The 20,434-nt window shown below is 40.5% G+C and overlaps 1 long non-coding RNA gene and 1 pseudogene across 1 annotated transcript in view; both read right to left on the reverse strand.

Moving 5' to 3' along the window:
• Positions 1–412: 412 nt before the first annotated feature.
• LOC125406031 (uncharacterized) overlaps positions 413–20,434 on the reverse strand; it is a 56,034-nt gene continuing 36,012 nt past the window's right edge. The window contains exon 3 of the long non-coding RNA XR_014997199.2: positions 413–2,243. This is a non-coding gene — a long non-coding RNA (uncharacterized LOC125406031). The remainder of the gene's footprint in view (positions 2,244–20,434) is intronic.
• Positions 3,385–4,019, reverse strand: LOC148119667 (large ribosomal subunit protein eL20 pseudogene; annotated as a pseudogene).

Below are 20,434 nucleotides of genomic sequence, written 5' to 3' on the forward strand. Positions count from 1 at the left end.
CCCCAAACACATGGCAAGCAGAGGTTCAGGAGGCTGCTGTGAGATGCCAAAGCCATACTGTGAGGCTAAGAGAGTTGATCCTGTGGGACATAGTAATTAATGGTATTGATTTCAGGGAATGATGGGAAAGTCTTTTTGATTATAATGTGCCGAGACCATGCTGGAGCACTGTTAATTATTTCATTTAATCTTCCCAATGTTTCTGGGAAGTTGATGATGTCATCCCCATTTTATGGACAAGTAACATCAGACTCAGAGGGGTTAAAAGCCTGCCTGTGATTGGGCAGATGGCAGAGGAGCGGTAATCATGGTGATGTAACCTTCCAATACAGGCACCAAAGGTTACCTTTGCCTTAGTCTGTAACATGAGGGCCAGCTTGTTGGGGTATCTGTCCCGCCCGGTACCCCACAACCGGCAAATCCCAAAGAGAAATCACACACAGGACTCCATAAGGTTATAAACTGATTGGCCCATTAGGTCAGGCTTCTTGTTAACTCTTATAACTTATGTTACCCCATTATCCTTATCTACATTAGCCACAGGGCTCCATACCTTTCTCAGCTGGACAAGTTACATGCTGCCTCTTCGGTGGTCTGCGCAGGAATGGCAGAGGTAGCTTCTGCTTCCAGAATACTCCCAGTCTCTTTGCTCCACTCCTACTTCCTGTCTGGCTTTCCCGCCTATACTGCCTGCCTGGCCAATCAGTGTTTTATTAAAATATGATTGACAGAATACAGACAATTCTCCCACACCATTAGTCCAAACAAATAATCCTTCTTACACTTTGGCCTGGAAGTCTCTCAGGGAAGCAAAGAAAACTTGAATCCTGATAGCAGTGGCAGGTGAGGCAGAGGCTAGAGGTGGACTCATAGTTTCTTGTATTGTTCCATGTAAAAGTGAATTTGTTGTTTTTCTTTTTGTTTTTTAGATTTGATTTTTGTGATAATTTTATTTTTTCCCTTTTATTGATTTTATTGAGTTATGCATTTTTCTCTGCTCCCCTCCTTTCCTCTCTCCTTCCCTTCAACCCTCTCCCATGGTCCCCATGCTCCCAATTTACTCAGGAGATCTTGTCTTTTTCTACTTCTCAGGTAGATTAGATCCATGTATGTCTCTCTTAGCGTCCTCATTGTTGTCTAGGTTCTCTGGGATTGTGAATTGTAGGCTGGTTTTTCTTTGCTTTATGTCTAAAAACCACTTATGAGTGAGTACATGTGATGATTGTCTTTCTGGGTCTGGGTTACCTCACTCAATATGATGTTTTCTAGATCTATTTATTTGCCTGCAAATTTCAAGATGTCATTAATTTTTTTTTTTGCCGTGTAGTACTCCATTGTGTAAATGTACCACATTTATCTTATCCATTCTTTGGTTGAGAGGCATTTAGGTTGTTTCCAGGTTCTGGCTATGACAAACAATGCTGCTATGAACATAGTTGAGTACATGTCCTCGTGGCACGATTGAGCATCCTTTGGGTATATACCCAAAAGTGGTATTTCTGGGTCGTGAGGAAGGTTGTTTCCTAATTTTCTGAGAAATTGTCACACTGACATCCAAAGGGGTTGTTCCAGCTTGCATCACCACCAGCAATGCAGAAGTGTTCCCTTTTCCCCACAACCTCTCCAGCATAAGTTGTCATCAGTGTTTTTTTATCTTGGCCATTCTTATAGGTGTAAGATGGAATCTCAGAGTTGTTTTGATTTGCATTTCTCTGATGACTAAGGATGTTGAGCATTTCCTTAAGGGTCTTTCAGCCATTTTAGATTCCTCTGCTAAAGGTTCTCTGTTTAGGTCTGTATCCTTTTTTTTTTAAATTGAATTATTTGTTCTTTTAATGACCAATTTCTCGAGTTCTTTATATATTTTGAAGATCAGACCTCTGTCTGATGTGGGGTTGGTGAAGATCTTTTCCCATTCTGTAGGCTGTTGTTTTGTCTTGTTGACAGTGTCCTTTGCTTTACAGAAGTTTTCAGTTTCAGGAGGTCCCATTGATTAACTGTTTCTCTCAGTGTCTGTGCTGCTGGGGTTATATTTAGGAAGTGGTTCCCAGTGCCAATGCGTTCAAGTGTACTTCCCACTTTCTCTTCTATAAGGTTCAGTGTGGCTGGCTTTATGTTGAGGTCTTTGATCCATCTGGACTTGAGTTTTGTACATGGTGATAGATATGAGTCTATTTTCATTCTTCTACATGTTGATATCCAGTTATGGATAACAGCTATTTTCTATTGCCTCCTGTTTTAACCTTTAAAAAATGAAAATGTTGCAATTAATTTCATCATGTATTTGTTTGCTATAACATAGAAAATCAAATTTCTCTTTGTAAATGTAATGGACCACTGACTGAGAGACATGTTTGGACTTTGCACGACATCTCTGATGACTTATAAGTGCAAATGACTCAAAGAATGGATCTGTATGAGTTATGTGGGTATCAACTAGATAAGCACACGGCTACATAGTACCTACCCATTACTGGGGTGACAATGAGTTAAATAAGCATGTACAATCTACGAACGTGTTTTCAAAGGGAATTCTGCATGCAGTGGAAGGTTGGGCTTAAGATTGAGAGGCTTTTCATTTCCAGAGGAAGTAGTGAAACACCGTAATGCTAAGGATACAGCAACAACATCAGATAAGGCTGAGATTTGAATCTGGACTCCAGCGTCTGCCAGATGTATGCTTTAGGCAAGTTACTTAAGTTTTCCAAGTCTGGGTATCCTAATGTGCAAAAAGGAGTTAATTATACCCATCTCTGGAGGGGCGTTTTAAAGATTAAGTTAGCTAGTGCGTAGAAAGCACTTAGCCGAGAGCCAGTATACATTAAACAATCATAAATGGTGGCTCCCGCTCTTATTGCCATGGGACCTCTGGGAGGTGAGTGGAAATGAACCCTGAAGCAGTCTCATTCTGCAGCCTCTCACTCTGGGCTCCCTCCTTCTCTGCTTGGCCTCAGCAACAGAGGGTGGTAGGAGAGCTGCCTGCCAAAGATGATAGACTTGCCATGAGCCTTTTCCTCCCGCAGCAAATCAGAAAGCTTGAGCTTCCCATTTCCTGCCTGTGGCTTTGTGCACCCCGGGAAGACAGTCAGCTGCGCTAATGCGTCTTACTCCTCTAACTGCTCTGCAGGTGCTGGGTAATGAGCATGCGGGTTTGGGCTGCCACAGAAGTTCACCTAGGGGGTCTCCTTAGTACTGGGTAGCAACTCATGGTACAGTTCGGGACTGGGTCTGTTGTAAATACAATGAACAGATGATAGTAAGAGGGTGTTATACGAAGAAAGGAAACGAAATAAGAAAACACACACAAAAGAGGAGATGCACTGCCAACCCTCCTTTGTAGGTCACGCAGTCATTTATGGTGATGGAAATTTAGTCCAGACAGGCCTTTTTTTTTTTTTTTTTGAACTCTGGAGTTTTATTCAGTGTGTCTCTGGGTCTAGAAAAAGGTGTTAGGCCTCTTGGTAGTGAAGCGAGGCTTGTGCTGGCGCCGCAGAACACGGTGGGGCAGCGGGAACTTGATCTTGGAGTCGTGGAACTGTTTGACAGCCGGCCTTCGACGCTTGCCCGCCGCGATCTCTTCCACCTTCATGATCTGGATGGAGTGTGCACGGGCACAGTGCCGGGCACCCATGTCTCGGTAGCACTGTGTGACAGCCCCAGCGGTGGTCAGGTCGCGGTACTCGCGGTACATGTTGTGAGTTCCACTGCGGGAGTCATAGCGCAGCCAGATGCCGAAGTTCTTCACGCGCAGGGGGGACTTCTCGAACACCTGCCCACAGTACACGATCTCCCCGGATGACTTCTTCATCTTCTTCAGCTGCGACACGAAGTACCAGAAGCGGGACTTGGCCACCACATGGTTGGGCGCGAAGATGCGCATTCGGTACAGTGGGGGCGTGTGGCACTTTGGGGTGGGCAAGCAGCGCCCCACCACCTTGTACTCCCGGAGTGTGCCCGAGGCCTTCATGGCGGTCCGTCCTCGTTCGCCGCCAGTCACAAAAGGAAGGCCAGACAGGCCTTTTGTCTAGCACACATCAGTAATGCTTGCTCATCCCACAACTGTGGCTTGTCACAGGGCAGGGCTACGAACAGCCTTCCTTCCCTGGTCTGTATCACAACACTGACTAACGTTTCTGTCCTCATTATCTCATCATAATCACTACTCTCTTCGGCAAAATATGTTGATTTACTTTCTGTCTGAAAAAGCATTGCACGAAGAAAATATTATGGAGACGCATATCTTCCTTAAAACGATGCCAGCCAATGGCGGGCGACTCCGAATCCCGCAGATTGCTCAAATAAGCAGCGGTGTCGTGCATTCCTTCTGTGTCTTGTAGCTCTGGAAGCTTTTACTAGATGGATCTTTTAAATTTTGCCAGATGATATGATTCCCACAATTACTACTTTTGTGGTGCAAAGGGCCCGAAACTATTTTACTCTTGGCAATAAAAGCAGAATGACAGGGCAGAGAACCCATGCTTGTGAGTGGATCTCCTTATCTCGGAGGGGAAAGCTTCTCCTCTGGTGAGAGTCAGTTTTTTGGCCCAGTGAACCCAGGGAAGTGATGGGGAAGTTGTTCGGTATTAAGCCAGAGAGTTGGTTTTGAATCTGGATTGATTATTGCATGCTCTGACTTCAGTGGGGCTGAGCGCATCACAGCCTGTGTTCGTGAGCAGCAATTAGGAATGGTCAACCCAAGGGGAATGCTCCTGTGGACTTTGCTAGAGATAAACACACTGATACAGAAATTACGACACTGCAGTTAGACCTGATGATTCTCTGATTCCCATTCATAGACACATCCATTCCAAAGACCCTTGTGTCTGACTTTTACTTCTGAGTCAAGCTTTCTCTCTCTCTCTCTCTCTCTCTCTTTCTCCCTCTCTCTCTTTCCTCTCATTCACTTAAAATAAGCAAAGAACTCATAATCTAATTGTTTTTATATGTTTTAAACTCAAATTTCCCTGAGTAGCTTTGGCTTTGTGCTTGGGGAAGCATCGTCTATGATTTTCTGTTTTCTCAGTTCTGCTTACATCTACCCTTCTATGTTGTTTTGCAGAAACATATTTATGAATGTGTTCCTATTATCTTCAAAAAGCTGAAACCAATTTTTCTCGTTAAATTTGTCTGACATCGGATAAAGTAACATTCTTTCAAAGACAAAAGTTATCATTCTCAGAGCATATGGTTTTCCTTAGCACATTGATTAGTGGTGTGGTTAAAACCAGAGCAAATAGCACTTGAAATGTTCTATGTATAATCAACACCATAACATCAGCAACAACATGTTTTGATAGGGCGAGATTTCTCGGTCAACACAATACAGCTCACTCTCTGCCAGGCCCATTACCGTGCTTCATGCTGGTAACTGTTTACTGCAGTTTGAAACTACCGGTATCTTTACAGGCTAAAAAGCACTATATTAAAATCTGGGAGCCAGGCGGTGGTGGCACACGCCTTTAATCCCAGCACTCAGGAGGAAGAGGCAAGTGGATCTCTGTGAGTTGAAGGCCATCCTGGTCTACAAGAGCTAGTGCCAGGACAGGCCTCAAAGTTACAGAGAAACCCTGTCTTGAAAAACCCAAAAATAAAAAAATACAAAATAAATTTAAAAAATCTGCCATTACAGAGTTGTTAGTCACTGTGAAAAGAACAGCCTCGTGTCTCTACTCTACTGAGGGTATGCTCAATGTTCTAACAAACGTCAGGCCATTTTTTAGAAGCTATCTAGAATCTCTCACTTGAAAAACAAAAGCTAACACAAAACAAACAAATTACTCCCCCCTAAAAATCCTTAAAAACCCCTCTCTTACTGAAGTCCTTGTCAATATTCCTCTCTTTCTCCTCTCATGGCTTTTCACAGGCAAAGCACCAAAGAGGCTTGTGTATTTTTGCTGCTGTTTGCCTTCTTCCCACGTTCTCTCTAACCCACTCAAGTATAAGCTGCAGCCTCCACTTCTTCTGCTGTAGTCACCATAACCTATTTATTGTGAGACTCGATGAATAGTTGGGTCCTTTATCTTCTCTGGCCTTCCAGCGGCTTTTGAACTTGGCCACCTACACTAATATGCTTTCTTCCCCTCCTCTGGGACCTCACACCCTTCCAGCTTTCATGCTATGTCTTAGATGTGTCTTAGTCTTTTCCAGGCTACTGAGCGTTGGACTTACTCTATGTGGGCTATTAGTCCTCCTCTATTCTATATTTTCCTCACATGTCTGAAAGACTGTCACTTCAGTTCCCTCTCTATTGACAAAGCAGAAACTTGCATCTCAGGACAAGATAGTTCAGCTAGACATCTATCTGCCTCCTTGACATTTCTTCTTGAATTCCTGGAGATTACTCGAGTTTAATGGGGATAAACCTACAGTTATACACGTTTCCCCCCACACTCTTGATTAATGAAACTGTAAGCAAAGACTGTTCTTATGTTTCATGGCCACCCAGACCCAAATAATCACACAGAAACTATATTAATTACAACACTGTTTAGTTAATGGTTCATGCATATTTCTAGCTGGCACTTACATCTTAAATTAACCCATTTCTATTAATCTATGTATCACCATGAGGCTTTTGTCTACCGGTAAGGTTCTGGTGTACTTCTCCTTTGGCATCTTAATTCTTTATCATGGCATCTCCCTGACTCTACCTACTCTCTCATCATCTCTGTTCACATTTCCCACTTGCTCTCTGCTAATCCATCGACTGAAACAGCTTTATTCATCAACCAATAAAGGCAACACGTATACAGAAGGACATTCCACATCATTTCCCCTTTTCTGTCTAATTAAAAAGGAAGATTTTAACTTTAACATAGTAAAAATTACATATACAAAACAGTTATCAAGTAAGAATTATAGGTACAATATTTAATCTATTTGTATCTCAGAAGTTTCATATATAATTAATCTTTTATCATAACTAAGGAAAACTATAACTACAACTATATATTCTTCAACTCCAACAAAAACTCCAGAAGGATATATTACCTAAGAAAACAGAAAATGCATTGTAATCAACTTCCAAACTTTAGAATTTACAGAGAAATTTTGCTGCTTGGATAGTCACCCAATGTTCTTCTGTAACATTGGGACATCCATCTTTAGCCTACAGGCCCATAGTATCCAACAGACTTTTCTGCAAAGCTGGAAATTTGAAGATCTGTTCTGCCTTGGAATGGCAGAGTTCATCAGTTGCTTTCTTCTGTGTCCTGCAGAATGTTTGGCAGTTTCTTCTGTTAAGCAGGAACCCTGAAGGACCATCCCATCTTTTGGAAAGTTAAGGTCACTTTTCTGTGAGTCCTGCATGGCCAGTTCATATAGTATGCCATCAACAGTACAAGCAAGAGCAGTTTCTTGCCCAAATGGCTATCCTTGTCACATTGAAGGCAAATTCCATAACGAATTTCTTCAATACCCATCAACCTCTCTGAAGTAATTGGTGCTACTAGAAGCAGACATGTGTCACTGTTGAGAAAAATCTAAGTTCTAAAAAAACCTTTTAAATGACATATTCTGTAGGTCTTTGAAGTGTTTAAGATTATCTATCTAACTGAAATATATCTCTGCATTATCTAGAAAACCTAACATGACTAAAAGTTTCATTATTGTAGATGTCTATTAATCTGTATTTCTTAATTATATATTACATTTTTAAATGATTACATAAATGCATAATACTGTAAAGAAGAGCAGAAATACATATACATAGTGCAACAAAATCGAACTTAAATTTTTACCAGTAGAACAAGATTCATACCAATGCAAAGTATTCATTTCTATATCAGATCCCCCATTTTTTTTTGAAAAATTGACTGGCCATTAATCCCACTTATAGTCAACCATTTTAAAATGAAAATAAACATTTACAAATAATCATTTTGGGAATTTGGGCTTAGTTTTCTCTAAACTGCTTCCTGTTGTTTATTGGATGAATATTTTCAGGATTCATGGAGACCTTTCAGGGGCTCTTGTTCCATCAAACCATGTTAGCCTAGAAGGAATTCACAGGTTCCCATCCTCTAGTGAAAACAAAAGCAGAACTACTTTTCCAAAATAATGTGTCTTTGGACTCAAATTATGAAGCCAAAATACATTTAAAATATATGTTTGTTTAACTGAGCAGCCCCCAGAATCAAATGTCTCTCTGTAGTCAAAAAATTCAAAGAAACACAATTATATACATAATCCAGACTCTCTCTATATTTTCTATCTTTATGTCTCTTACTTTTTTAACAGTGTTATTTTTTCACTTCTTCAATCTATGACTGTCTGTACTCTTCTCTATACTCTTTTTTTCCTTTTTTCCAAGCCCACATACATTTATCCAACACTATGACCCATTCAGAGGTCTTTTATATTTGAATCTGTCTTTATTACATATCTGTAATCATTTTCTGATTAGAAGCACTTTTATAAAAATGCTAAGGGGGCATGACTAGGACCAACTTCATGGTCCTGCCTGTTGGCTCCACCTAGTCCAACATGGCAGAGATATGTTCATCCCCTCAGCAAGCCATTCTCACCACCCCAGCTCCAGGACTGCAATGGGTCTATGTTGCTATTAAGCAACTGGTAGCACACGGCTCACAAACTCCATTTAAGTGCAGGGCATGAAAGAGCCAGAGCCATTTGTACTACCAGCACAAACCAGGAAGCCTTCTCTTAAAGAAACCATGTAGTTTTTGCTGCTAATGCTGAGTCAGGAAGCATTCTCTTCAAGGAGCCATTTGTAAAGGAAAACTGCACATTCATGCTGTTCATGCTGGTTGTAATTCTATTTGTGTTTTTGCTTCTTTCTTTTTCCTGGACAAGGACAATACTTGATATTTGTTCTTATTGTATATAATTTTGAATTCGGCTTAGAACTCTTTTATTTAGACAAAAGGGGAAGGTGTTGTGGAAACTTCTTCAACCAATATCCTTTAAGATACTGGCCCACTCTGGGCATGGTCTCATGCACTATAAATGCAGATGAAAAGTGTGTGTGCGGTTCTCTTTGCTGCTGGACTTGGTCCTCCCAGTGAGGGTAGAGGACTGTAGATCACTACCCTTACTGTGAGTTTATCTCCAAATAAATAAATCTCAATTCTGGGCTATTTGTGGCAACAAAAAGGTCTTGAACAGGTGAAATGGCTCACAAGGTAGAGACCAGTTCCTTCAGATGTTCTCTTTTCTCAACAAATATACCATGGGAAGCAGGTACCCTGCCCCTAAATAAATTAATGTTCTATTTTTTTATAGAAAGCCTTCTTCGAGTCTATACCATAGTAATTCCACATAGTACCTAGTCACTGAGTAAAGCAATGGCCTAAATACAAGTGAACGATGTGTTCTTACCAAGTCCTGTTACTTTAGATTCACAAGGGATGTACAGCTCCATACACAGGCATTCCCTAGAGAGCCATGAAATTCCCTTTAGAGTTTAGAATTCTCACAGAAAAATGGTGTTCCATTATTTAAATGCCAACTAATCTGAGTCCTACACGTTCACTCTTGCATGTCCGTCTTATTCCCAGTACATGTGGACTCCTTATGGGAGGGAGATTTCCAAAGAAATACCAAGATTGTTGATCCAAAGAGTGACGAGCTGGTGGCCGTGGAACATCCTGGCCTGGGTTCCATCAGCGCTGCTTATTCTTCAGACTTGTAAAAAAAAAAGTCAGAGCCATGCTCTAAAAGAACTGAAGTAAAATAAACCTTTCTCTTTGTTTCCTACATATTTTTAATGATACTTTTTTTAAAAACTATGACAATAAAACAAATATTCATTATAAGAGATATTTTGAAAGCACAACATAATACAATGCATATTTCATTATTTATTATTTAAATGTTTCTCTCCATTTATATACAACCACATGTAACTATTGTGAATTTCCTTATTTTGTTGAAAGTAGAGTTAACTTATATATAATCTAGAAAATTCTTATTTTAAGATAGAATATAGTAACTTTGAGAAGTGGACAGTTTTCTCAGGTTTACTTTGCAAAAGTTTCGGTTTCAATGTCATCTTCAGTATGCTAGACCCTCAGTTGCCTTTCAACATTTCCATTTCTGCTTGCTCCTTTTCTTCTGGCCATGTTCCTGGGCTCTTGTCACCAGTCACACTCAGACACACGGAAAAGGTAAGAATAATGCAGTCGCTGCCCAGTAAGATTTTGTAGTCACAGTGTGCTCAAAGGTGCACTTCAGCCTCTGCAGCAGATACTAATGATAAAAATTATTTTCTTTGTTGTTGCCATGTCATTGCTCTTTTGCCTTTTCTACTTGTTATTCTTTTATGGTGACTCTGGAAGATGAGATTATAGCAGATGTAAAGGTAGTTCGCAGCACAGTATGACTGAGAGGAAGGTGGCATGTGAAGTGAACGTGAATGAGGTTTTCTACACTTTGATGAGAGGTAGCTACAGGGGTGGCTAGGTACCAGAAACACGGATGATCAAAATGACAGTGTAGTGAAGACAGATTTTAACTGAGAAACTGCCAGTACAGGGAATAGCATTACCATCTCACTTGTATTGTTTCCAATGTCTTCTTTGTGATTGTCAACTTGGTTGGTTTGAGAGAAGCCTAGATAAGTAAAGAACACCTATGCTGAGTGTGCAAGGACATTTCCAGAGAGAGCTGACCGTGAAGGAAGATCCGCCTTGAATGAGGACGACCCCACTGATGCTCTTGGTTCCTTGGAAAGACTAAAAGAGTGAAAAGGAGAAAGGAACTCATAGCCAACTTTGCTTCTAAGCTCCCCCATCCACTCTATCACCATGGTCTCCTGCCAAGTGCTCAGGGCCAAACAACCATGGACAGGGCCCTCTGAAATGATAAAACAAAGTAATTTTTTTTTCCTCCTTTTATTTCTTTCTTTCAGGTTATGTGTCCACAGGGCTTGTTTAATTTAACTAAGTAATTTACTTATACTGATCCTTTGACTGCTAATGAAATCAATGGTCCTTTTTATGAGTTACTTAAATATTTGTTTTTGAAGATTTATTTTTACTATTTTAAAAATTATGTATGTCTGTGTCTGTGAGTTCAGGTACCCATGAAATCCAGGGACATGATGTCCCACTGGAGCTGGAGTTACAGGTGCTTGTGAGCTGCTTGGCATGGGTGCTGGGAACCACTGGACCTGGGTCCCCCGCGGGAGCAACATGTGCTCCTACCTGTGAATGCAGAGCCATCTTTCACACCCCTAAATTGATGGGTATTTTTAAAATAACCCAGTAGATGCACCCATCTATGCTATTTGATAAGCAACTGATATAACCATTCGCGTCTGCCTGTCTAGAAAGTTCTTTAGAAAGAACCCCATTATAATTGAGAATTATTGGCATTGGTGGTGATTGTCAGTGCTTCAGTTCATACACACAGCTTATTGTTGGTATTAACAGAACCATGAAGTCATATAGGTAAAGTGTGGGGGTGACAGTTTCAAAGTATTGGTGTGTTAAACACACAAGGATATCTGTGTTAAACAGGCGTGAGGATGGAAAAGCAATGTCATTCATTTGTTGGAATGACTGACCACAATCTCAGACTCATTTTACTTTCTTTAAAAGCAAAATTATTTCTTTGATTTATTTTGGGATTATAATTATGTCACTTCTCCCTCCCCCTTCCGCCCTCCAGACCTATTCAGAGATCTTTTCTTGTTCTCTTTAAAATTCATGCCCTCTTTTTTATTAATTGTCATTACGTACAGATATGTGCACATATGCACATGCATGTGTGTGCATGCAAACATATACAATATACATAAGTACATAACCTTCTAGTCTGCAGAATGTTAAACACATACACACACATATGCATACACACACACATTTACTGTCAGGGCTGATCATGCAATATTTGATAATTAATTGGTGTTCTCCCCCAGGGAAGACTATTTCTTTTGCTCTCAGCATTCCTTAGACACCTATAGTTCTTTCTGTAGGGTTGATGTCTCTTGAGCTTCTCCCACACCTACCCTATGTACAAAAGCATTTATAGTGTTGTCTTTGTTCAGCCCGTGTTTAGGCAAACATGTTGGTGAGTTTTTATGGGCATAACTTCTGACATCCCTAGGAGCCAATCTCACAGTAAGCTCCCTGTTCTGCTGGCTTTTATACTCTTTCTGCCTCCTTTTTCAGAATGATCCCTGAGCCTTGGGTATGGGCGCTGTATTGTGTGTATATATGTATAGCCTTTGAGCCCAGGTTCCCCGTTTGATTTGCTGTGGTTTTCTGTAATGATGTCCATCTGAGACAAAAAGAACAGAACTTAGCATGACCAGATTTTGCTTTTGAGAAATGAAGCAGTGTTGGCAGGCATTCACAACACCCGTTTCCTTTTGTGTTGGACATCAATCTAAGGTTACCTGTTCCTGCCTCTCTAGAAGCTGACCATGAATCATCCTCAACAGAGCTTGGGCAGACATGTGGCGGGGGTCAGGATGGGCTCAATAGTGCCTAACTGATCTCTTTTTCTCTTTGACTGGGTAGATGTGAAGAACTCCGAGCTCTTATAGATTGAAGGAGCTGTAAAATGGAAGGCAAATAAGTCCCTAGATCTCTTCCTGAAAGACTATGGACTACAAACTTGAATTGTTACATTGGTGAACTTCAATTCTGTAATGCCAGCAAGATGGGAGTCAACAGTTAGGGTTAGCTTACCGAGGGCAGGTACCAAAATAATACCGTGTGTGTGTGTGTGTGTGTGTGTGTGTGTGTGTATGAGCATATGTGAATGCATGTGTGAATGTGTATGCATATATGCCTAGGCATTGCTATACAGTCTTATACCATAAAAAGACTCAGACCATTGCTTATGGGACCACAATTGCCTATCTTGATTTCCTCCAATGTATCATTTCTTATTCCTCTTCCTTTTCACTAGGCAAGTTATTCCTTAAGCCCAATATGCATTTCCACTTGTCTTTATTTTTATTTGTGTGTGTGTGTGTGTGTGTGTGTGTGTGTGTGTGTGTGTGTGTGTGTGTGTATTTAGTATCCGACTGGAGTTCCTTTCTCTTACCTACCCGTTAAATCAACCAACAGCCCAGATTCTCTCAAGAATTACTTTAAATGTCACTTGCTCTCCGAAGCCACTCAAATGTCCCTGTCCTCTTGTTTTCCCTCTCCCTCCATCCATTTACCTGCCCAGTCAGTCATTTATCAAGCATTTGCTGAGCACAGCAAAGTGTCGGTTCCCAAACAATGGCAACCTAAAGATGAATGATGATATCATTATTCGAGACAAGGAATTCAAGATGCAGTTGGACATCAGGTGCACAGAAATGTCTGTGGAATGAGTGAATCTATGCCCCCCAAAACAGCCCAGCAAGAGGTGGGGGTCTGAGGAGGAAGTTGGTGCTGATCCCAGCTATAAAGTAGAAATATGCCTGGAATAGGAGACAAAGGAAATTGAGGTAGAGGATACGGTGCCCACACAAGTATAAAACATGGCCTGATGTATGGGGGAACCTCGGGGTGCAGCTGCAGCTGAGGTGGCAAGCGTGGTGGCGGGGATGAAAAATGACCAGGGGACATGTTAGTGCTCCCTCTATTTCTGTCCTCTTAGTTCACAACATTACAACAGACTTTAGCAACTCTTGGATCCAAGGACAGTAGCTGATTCTTGTCTCTGTGTCCTAAGATATTTTCTTTTCTTTTTCACTGATATTGGTGGGAAGCAACTAAGAAGCGAAAATATTAATTACCAATCTTTAGAGGTAAGGTGATATGCAGCACACAATGATTAGAGGCAGCGTTTATGCTGACAAACACCATAAAGGCAGGAGAAAAGCAGTTGATGGAATAGCCATGGGCTCGCCCAAGGCCTGCGTGTATTGTGTTTTGGTATTTTTCCTTTCACAAAGCAGCAGTCACAAATTATGCTGGATCAAAGTATCCAACATGGCGAGGATGTGAGCTGAGCTGCAGGAGATCACAGGGAAACCTGATGAGGGTGATAGGAGGAGCCGAGTGCTGTCAAAAATCACTTGATTCCAAATAGAAGGGACCCCAAGAAGAAGCTGAAGATAACTTATTTGGACTTCCAAGAAAATACAAACAAATGCCCACTATTTGAGGCTGAATCCCTAGGAAGAAAGAAAAAAACGAGCTTTGTTTGTTATGTATGTCTCAAATATAAGCAGCAAAAGTCCCAGACCCCAGAAAGGCAATTTTTTTCATCCCATTCTGAAAACATAGTGATATGGGTTAAGTATAAAGAATTAGGGTAAAGGGGAAATTATGAAAGAAACTCACTAACTGGTGGCAACACAATTGACTCTTATGGTGTATCCCTCCAAACACCTTTAAACAGACACATACATGAAACCACATGTGTGTGCATATGTTTTGTGATGGAAATCACATTACACGTGATGTTTTGTTTTGGAATTTTATGTTCTTTACATTTGTTGCTTTTTAAACTTCCTCTGCACATGTGCCAGAATACTTGCACATGTGTGCCCATTTGTGTGCACACAAACCTGAGCACAACTTTCTGCAAAAGCTAGAGGACAGCTTCTGGTATCCCTCTTCAGGAACTATCCACTTGTCTTTTGGGGCAGGGTATCTCAGCCACTTGACACGCACCAAGTAGTCTAGACTGCTGTCCAGTGAGCCTCCCAAATCTGCATGTCCTATAGCAGTGCTGAAATCACAAGCATATATCACCCATGCCTAGCTTTTTAAAAAAGTTAGTGTGTTCAATCCAGGTCAAGAACTTTACTGATTACATCACTTTGGCAGCCCCATTTTTCATGTTTTTGTTGTAATTCAGGTTACATTGATCTCATGACCCTCCTATCTCACACTGGAACTAGATGTGTACCATCACACTCAGCACACATGTTATTATATAATATGATTATAATATGATTTTTACCTCAATGTCTCAGATCATCTTCCTATCAATGCCCATAAATACACTCTCTGAATATAATAAATGGTATAACTGCTCTATAATATGTTAGTCAATCAATCAACCAAGTTTGATTGGGTCTTATTTATTCCCATTCCTCCTCCAGATTTTGGAAACGGACTAGAGAACAAACAAGGCAGAAACCCTGTTGTTGAATTATTTACCTGTAACTGAGAGGTGAGAAATCTGGTAGATGCATAAATAACCATTTCAGGCTCCGTCCATGAGAAGGTTAAAGACACGGATGCACTGCAGAGCTGACTTGAGTCACTTGAGTTTCCGGGAAGATGGCCAACTGAACATTATTTTAATTGCTCCTTAGATTTTCACTGCAGAGTTCATATAGAATGAGTATTTGGTTTTGTTATATTTTTCATAACAATAAGAATAGTCAATATTAGTCAATATATAATAACTCTATATGTAATAACAATAATAGTCAAACTAGTAAGAATCAAAGCAATAAAAAAATAAGCAACAAGTCTGGATGATAGTTGATACTCAATCTGGTGTCATGTCCCAGAATAGAATTAAATCACAACACAGTAGCAGAAGAGGCAAGAATGGAAGAGTCACACCAACTCAGAGACCCTGAAGAATCACTGCTTCTGAGAAACAATGAGCTAGAAACATTTTACTACTATCTAAGGAGGTAAGAAAACTTCCCCTATCTTGGTTTTAAATACAGGAAGGTGGAAACAAAAGAGGTGTCTCTCGGTTCATGACCACAGCCCTGTTCTGTGCAGATCTGAGGTTGAATCTTATACCACAGCCATAAGAAGGTATGAGCTGGGTGGTTCTAGATCAGCAAGTGCCCTGGCACCTGGCCTCACCCAAGGCCCTTTGGAACACACACGGGTTTATGTTGCTGGGCAGAGAGCCAAAGAAATGGGAGGGAGAGGCACAGGAGAGAGATAAGCCCCATTCAAGGCACAAAGGGTTACAGATGGTTCTAAAAGAGATGGGAAATCATCACTGAGTGAAAATTCCAGGTATCTAACAAGAACTGGGGGAGGGAACAGGAAGAATATACAGAAGAGAGAAATGAAACTATGAACATAATTAAAAACAAAAGCCTTACAGGAGGTAGACTTTTAAAAAGACTTAATAAATGGAAAATCCTTGACAAGAAAGATTACCGAAAAGGCATGAAGTATAGACGTGTCAGAAAGTTGAAGGATCTATAATACAGACAGGGTGGTAGACATGTTAGAAAGTTGAAGGATCTATAATACAGACAGGGTGGTAGACATGTCAGAAAGTCGAAGGATCTATAATACAGACAGGGTGGTAGAATGAATTGGTTACGAACAAACATTGGGGAAATGGCAACAAAAAGTTGTTCTAAGACAAAACTTAAGACTGATGCAGAAGGAAGAAAAGGCTGGAAAACTCTAGAACTATTTCATTAATTCATGAATCCAATCAGTTTAAAGCTGAAAATGCTTCAGAGTGTAGGCAGTAGTGGCGGGTGGTGCTTACTGTCCAGATGCAAAGTTGGTCTAGGTTGAAACGTTCAGCCGAGGCTAGAATACAGCAAGTGAACTGTGCAAGGGCCTGGAAACAAGATTGCAAACGTGATTCCATGTAAGTGCAAAGTGTCCAAGGGAGCAGGAGTGAGAACAATGGAAAGGAAGAAATAAAATAAAATCCAATGACACCCAAGCTAAACATCTGAGTCTGTAAGACAACTCAGCAGGTAACAGCGCTTGCTGACAGATCTGACAACTTGAGTTTGATCCTTGGAAGTCACCATGGTAGGAGAGAACCGGTTCCTGCAATTTGTTTTCTGTGCTCTATACACATCCTGTGGCTTGTACACACACACACACACACACACACACACACACACACACACACATGGAGAGACAGGCACACACAGAGAGAATGAATCAGTAAATATGTATAATTAAAATCTGAAATGTGAATTTCAGATACTTGTGAATTTATGGCAGCTAATAGTCACGGAGTTTTGCCATGTCCTGGTCACAGAGCTGGGTCTTACATAATCGACCTTGGTCAAATATCCAAAGAAGGAGAACTTCGTCATGTTTTGAAGAAGAGACAGCACGATCTTAGTGAGATTAAATGGCACAGCCGCAGACACAGCTAGAACAGACTTATCTAAGACTCAAACCTGATATCTCCGTACACGGTTGCATGACTTGTGAAATGTCTACGAAGAAAGGGCCCCAAAGAAATCTGGTCTGGAGCAGTGGCTGTACAATCATGGTCCCTGAGCCAGCAGCATCACCTGGAAACCTGTCAGACAGGAAAATTCTCAAATTCTTCTTGGCCTCATTCCAGACCTACCAGATCAGACAATCTAGGATTGGGGGCCACTGACCCCCCAATGCATTTTTGTAGTTTGACAAGTGCTCCAGGGGTGAGCTCTATTTTAGTGCAACCAGGAAAAAGGAGATGGATGAAGACCACACCGGATGAGGAGTTAGGCAGACTGGTGGAAGCTGAATCTCACTAGACCCTTCCTCTTACATGATATATTTGCTTTGTGTCTTATTTTTATTATATTTATTTATGTACCTCTAGTTTGGCTGATAGATGGATCAATATTCTAGTAGAACATGAACTTAGGGTGGTGTGAAAAGTCCATCTGCATATGCACTGCTTTTATTGGTTAATAGAAAAGCTGCTTTAGGCCAATGGCTTAACAGAACATAGCCATTGTTATATTTATATATAGTTGTCATATATATATATATATATATATATATATATATATATATATATAGAGAGAGAGAGAGAGAGAGAGAGAGAGAGAGAGAAGGCGGAGTCAGAGACGCCAACTAGCCACCAGAGGAAAAAGACGCAAGCCACAAATTGGAACCTTGCCAGTAGGCCACGAGCCTCATGGTAAAATATAAAATAATAGGAATGGGTTAATCTAAGATATAAGCGCCTGTTAGAAATATGCTAGTTATTGGCCAAACAGTATTACAAATAATATATAGTTTCTGTGTGATTATTTTGAGTCAGGGTGGTTGGGAAACAAACTAGTGGCCTCCAACAACATAGGGAAATCATATATTTGGGCAATGATAGCATGTTAATATTACGCACATAAGTTTATAGGAGGTTATTGGCCTGTGTGAATGTGTGTGTGTGTGTGTGTGTGTGCGTGTGTGTGTGTGTGTATGTGTGTGTTTGAGAGACAGAGACAGAAACAGAGAGAGAGAGAGGGAGAATATAATGTCAGGGTGACAACCTGGTTGTCTTTGTTCTTTGTAATTGAAATTACTGTCTTCTTTCTGTGGGTACCAGTGTGACAGAAATGGATGCCACTTGGTGGATCAGGAACTGCTGGTAATACTGCATTCCACAGACATCCATCAACCACAGGCAGGTCTAAGTACAGCATGAACACAAAGAACTGCCATTCAGGAGCTAGAATGTGGGGAGGCAATGAAGCCATCACTAATGAGGAGGCTAACGAACTGGATGAACAGAGGAAACCAATGAGGCAAAGCCTACCTCCCTTAAAAACTGAGCAAAGTAAGAAAGAAGGTGTGCCAAATCATGGCTTATCTCAAGTCTGGACTAGTTTTCCCCTACACCATCCCCTGGTTTCATCTACACCACCCCTGGCATGGTCAATGGTCAAATTATGGAGTATCATCATCAATTCATTTTGATTTATATTAAGTACCCATCAGTGAAGGACCAGGCACCCTGTAAGATGCTGAGAATAAAGTGTTCATTACTACTCTTATCATCACTTCTATTGACCACGTCTCGCATATGAAATACCTTGAGATGCTATTATCTATTTAAAACTGCTTGTCTTGTAAAAGCATGATCTGAACCTAATGCAATTTTATCTACTATTCTTATTTGTTGCCCAGATAGTCATGGTGGGTCTGGGTCACTGTCAACTACTTTCTTTAGTACTAACATTATTCAAGACACAGGAACACAGATCTTGGGGATTTGTGCTGATATTTTGTTTGTGATCTAACAAAGAAAACTTGTCGGAAGATCAGAGTAGGAAGATAGCCATTAGTTAGCCACAGAAGCAGGGCAGTGGTTGCACACACCTTCAATCCCTGCCCTTGGAAGGCAGAGGCAGACAGATCTCTGTGAGTTAAAGGCCACCCTGAGCTACATGAGATTGATCCAGTCTAAAAGAGAAACAGAGCCAGGCAGTGGTGGCTCAACACCTTTAATCTAAGTACTTGGGAGTCACACACATTTAATCCCAGCACTAGAGAGGTGGGGACAGAAAGGGATACAGCTGGGTTAAAACATCTTAAATACAATATTCTGTAGATCTCTAATGTGTTTGAAGATTGCCTGTCAATCAAAACTATATCTGGGTTTGGCCTTGAAATCATACCTAACATGATTATAAGTTTGATTGTAATGGATGACTAACTGCTAACTTGTATTCCTTTATTATCCTAAATAACTTTCAAGGACTAGAAATTTATATTACATTGTTAAATGGGCTACATAGATACAATAGCTTAAATAGGAGTAGAAATGTATGTACATTATTTTTTAACAAAATAATCTTAATTTGTATCAATATACAACAATCATACAAATGTAAAATATTTAAGACTAGCAGTTGCTATTTTAGTTTAAAAATAGATTCAGTAATCTACCCTTTTATTCTATTATTTCTATACCCATCCCTTTTTCTTTCAGAAAGAGATCCTTGAACATAACTATTTTGTTTAGCCTTTTTCCTGACCAGGACCAATAATGAGTTGTAACCAACTCCCTAAATGATGACAAACATCTATAACCCATCAAATGACCAAAGGTCATCTACCTTACCTCTTGGGAACATGGAACATTGTGTTCTCTAGACTGCTTCCTGTTGTCTGGGGTGCTGGCATCTTTAGAGACCCTGACCAAATTGGGATAATGGTCAAATACTGGGAAACTTACCATTATTATTTATTGTCAAGTCTTTGTGCACTGGGAAAGTATAAGGCTTTTCTAAAGTCCTGGATAGAGTGGTCTGTGAGGCTAGACTATCTAAGCCCAGAGTCTTGAAGCTGTTCTGGATGTAGAACTTTGAGGAAACTACAACAAAGGCACACTGAGAGACTGGATCACTTGGGGACATGTTTTCTATTGGTGTCTGGTCCCCTTGCTCTGAAAAACACAAATTTTGAAAGGTAACATTCATACCTGCATTAACATAAATATAAAATGCACAGTGTGCACAAGTCAGTTAAAGATGATTTTTTTTGGTTTTATGTTTGAGCAGGTAAAGGGCATCTTTCAACTTTAGAAGTCTGTTTGGACTAAATAATCAAACTGTAATAAATCTCCATGTGTGATATATGAAAGGATGACATGTAATAATGTTATGAGGACTCTGTAGCCAACAGATTTATCATGTCTGATCTTATCTCAATGGAGCTGTTCCTAAGTTAAGGGATCAGCTTACATGTCAACTGTCCTGGAGTCTGTTTTTTACTTCCTCCCTCATGTTTCTGGTTAAGATACTCAGGAAATCTCTCCCAGTAAAATCTGATCTCTATTAATC

Source organism: Myodes glareolus, chromosome 15 (genome assembly GCF_982192425.1).
Source record: "Myodes glareolus chromosome 15, mMyoGla1.1, whole genome shotgun sequence".
Lineage (NCBI taxonomy): Eukaryota > Metazoa > Chordata > Mammalia > Rodentia > Cricetidae > Myodes > Myodes glareolus.